Here is a 4,163-nt window from a genome sequence, read left to right on the forward strand (position 1 = left end):
ACCAAACTTTGGGACTTCTCGAATACTAATAATAATGATTTTATTAGTACTCCGATTGCTCCCGCCACTAGTGCGTAGTCATACGAAATCAATGCCGCTTTGGTGAATCTGGTTATGAAAGAGCAATTCTCCGGCCTTCCTTGTGAAGATGTCGCATCCCATCTTAATACCTTCATTGAGCTTTGCGATATGCAAAATAAGAAAGATGTGGATAATGATGTTTTAAAATTTAAGTTTTTTTCCTTTCTTGTTGCGAGATCGAGCAAAAACTTGGTTTTCTTCTTTGCCCAAAAATAGTATTGATTCTTGTAATAAGTGCCAAGATGCTTACATATTGTAACGCCCAAGATGTGACCCTATCCTTAATTTGGCACGAGGGCCTCGTCAGGCATAGGAGCTCATCTCGTCGTTTCCCAAGAATGGATATCGTTACAAGTACATGTACTAAAAAGAAGATATATATATATATATATATATATATATAAATAGAGAATTGTCTTACACTCGCCACAAGCTACATCAGAGTCACATCAGTACAATACATAATCATCATGAAGAAGAGCAGGGTCCGACTACGGATGAAAAACAAATGAGAAAAGAAGAACGACGTCCATCCTTGCTATCCCAGGGTGCCGGCCTGGAACCCATCCTAGATCGAAGAAGAAGAAGAAGAAGAAGAAGAAGCAACTCCAAATGAACAATCAACCCGCTCGCGTCAAGTAACCTTTACCTGTACCTGCAACATGTGTTGTAGTAATCTGTGAGCCACAGGGGACTCAGCAATCTCATTTCGAAAGGTATCAAGACTAGCAAAGTTTAATAGGTGAGACAAGCTTAAGTGGTGAGGCTGCAGCAGCGGCTAAGCACATATTTGGTGGCTAAACTTACAAGTACAAGAATTAAGAGGGGGAAAGATCTACGCATAGAAGACGTGAACTACGGTTGATCAAATGAATGATCGTGAACACCTACCTACGTCAGACATAACCCCACCGTGTCCTCGATCGGAGAAGGAACTCAGGAAAGAGACAGTCACGGTTATGCACATAGTTGGCATATTTTAAACAAGTTAACTTCAAGTTATCTAGAACTAGTGTTGAACAAATTTTCCATGTTGCCACATAACCGCGGGCACGACTTTCCGAAAGATTTAACCCTGCAAGGGTGCTCCAACTAGTCCATCACAAATTAACACAAGCCGCATAGAAATCCTCGATCACGCCACTCGCAATCTCGTCGGATTCCATAGTAGAAAACCTCAACTCTCAGATTACCCAAAGCATCACCGGAATCCCGATGCACAAGATGTTTCGTCAAAGGTAAAACTAATCTAGCAAGGCCGCCGGACGTGTCGACGATCCTGATAGGAGCCGCGTATCTCGTTCTCAGGACATGACGGATGGAACTAGCTATGATTGCCAAACCTCGATTTTCCTCGCGGTGGCCCCGCAGGAAGACCGTTTTGGACCAACACTCATGAGGAGCACTGGCCCGGCGGGTTGATTAAAATATCCGCGGGTGCCGACGGCTCCCTATGCAATTTTATTAGGTTATAGGACAAATGTTAAAACCAATGTTGGGCCTTGCCAGACCAGCTTTAATCTAAAACGAATGATGAAGGGGGTCCCCATAACAACCCCGATCGTGTTAGGAGCGCTCATTTATGGAACATAACACCGGTAGCCGAAACTAAGGGGGCAAAGGTGGAACAAAACACCAGGCTAGAAAGGTCGAGCCTTCCACCTTTTAACAAGTATATAGGTGCATTAAATTAAATAGGATTTAATAGGGTGATATAACAAGGAACCCATGTTATCACATGGAAGAAACTGCACCTGCAACTAGCAACGCTAACACATGGTAAAGCAAGCGGTAACATAGCCAATCAGTGCTTTGCTAGGTTGTGAACAGGTTGAAGGTTTTCATGGCAATATTGGAGGCTGATATTTAGCATGTGGTAGGAAACGATACATAATTGATAGAAGCGATAAAACTAGCATGGCATTGATAGTAATGGTATCTGGGGAAATTTTCATCTTGCCTGAGATCCCGCTTGGAAGAAGAATGACTCCGAGAAGCTGTGGACCGATGTAGTCGAACAGATCCTCACATTCCGACACGCTTGCAGAACTCTACCGAGACGAAGCAAACCGGAAACAAGCATCAACACAGATATTCACCACGGCAAATGCATGACATGATGCACACCCTAATATGATGCATGTCCAGTTCAAATATGCACGGCATGGCATGGCAATTCACATCACGCAAACACTACACATTAAGTGAAGTTCAATATGCAACGAGATGCATATTGACGGTACTCCATGTGCGAATTATTTAGTTCCCTCTTGATTTGGTACACGACAATATTAAATGTTGTTAACATGGCAAGGGGTGAAGCACAAGCTAATCTACCTATCTAGGCTTTTTAAATGAGGTGGGAAACAACTTATAGCATCTCCGAGATGACCCCACGCGTTAAATTCTAATTCTATCCAGATTTGTCCTAATCACATATTAAGTTTGTTAAACAGCAAAACAAAGTGGTTCACGTGATTCTACTCGTCGTTCTCGTCCATTTACATATATGGCACAACTCCAACGTAGCTACGGACAAATAGTTACGTCCTAAACCGTTTCCAACATGTCGACACGCAAACCGATGCAAACAGCACACTAAACAGTTCTAATTATGCATGAGAGTTTGAAAATATTACTCTACGCAAAATTATAGTCAAAAACCACATATAACTCACTCCGATCCGATGCACGGTTTAGAAACTACGCTCTTTTGAAAATCAATGCTTTTTCTAAAATTAAATAAAATCGCAGGTTACATTAAAAAACGTATGGACCGAATCTGTGCACTGGGCTGCAGCCACTGGGATCTTTGTGCCCACACACTTGGTGTGTGACTAAGCAACAAAAAAACCAAATGGAAAATAACACACGATAATTCAAAGCCATTGGGACTTGAACACAGGGCCTCCCTGATGGCAATCTGATGCACTAGCCAACTGGCTACTAACGTTCTCGTGGACAACTATATCATCCAGTTAAAATAACCTCGACAGCAGACCATATCTGGTGAAAACAAAACAGAGTTTCAGATCGGACTTACAACAGGGGGGAAAAAGAGACGCGGCGTGCGGGGATGGCTTGGGAATGCAGAGCTGGAGGTGGTTCCACCTTCGCAGCTCGGTGCCCACACGAGCGCGAGGCCAGAGGCCGAGGTGGAGGCGCTTGCTATTGCGTACCCATGATCTGCTCGCAGCAGTCTCGTCTCCTCACCCTGTCCGCATGCGCAGGAGGCAGGGTATCTCGAGTTTTCGACCCAGTGCAAAGCTCCGGCGACGAAGGCGAGCGCGGAGGCCGGGAATGGATCCAAGGCGGCGCGAACTGAGAGATCCCGGGTGGCAGCTCGACGGTTTCCTATTAGACACACAAAGGGAGAGAGATTGAGGTGAGAATAAAAACAGGGAGAGAGGAGGGAACGGGAGAAGGGAAGCGGGGCATGGAGGAGAGAGGACCCGGGGTCTCCTGATCCGACGAGGAGGTCCTTGGGGCGGCTGGGGCGAGCCTACAGCAGTGGCAGCCGGCCACGCTCGCCCTGCTGCTCGATGTTGCAAGTTGTTCGTTCCATGACAGAGAAGAAGAAAAATAAAACAAGAGAGAGAGAGAGAGAGAGAGAAATTAGAGGAAGAGGAGAAAGAGCAGGAGGAAGAAGAAAGGAGAGGGGAACGAGGACCTAGCCTGGGGATTCGGCGAGGCAGAGCTCCAACGGACCAGGGGCACGGCGGCAAGCTACCAGCGGTGGCGACATGCGAGGCTGCTGCAAGAGGCTCGACGAACTCGGGGCCTTGCCGCACGGCACGCACGGCTTCAGAACGGGGCACACGAGCCAGCTCGAGGTCGGGCTCCTTTCGATCCCAAGCGGGGCTGCGGACTAGAGGAGGCTCTTGATGCGGTCGGGGTGGACGCGTCCATGGGCTGGTGGCGGCGGAACGAGGGGAGAACCAGGGGAGCGATGCTCGTTGGAGGAAAAAATATCAGGGATGATCCCGAGGGGAATTTTCCAGTGGGTGGCGGCGGCGAGGGGATTGATGGATGGGACAGGTAGGTTAGGGTTTGGTCTGAAATTGGTATGACACGGTCTATTT

This window comes from Hordeum vulgare, chromosome 3H (genome assembly GCF_904849725.1).
Source record: "Hordeum vulgare subsp. vulgare chromosome 3H, MorexV3_pseudomolecules_assembly, whole genome shotgun sequence".
Lineage (NCBI taxonomy): Eukaryota > Viridiplantae > Streptophyta > Magnoliopsida > Poales > Poaceae > Hordeum > Hordeum vulgare.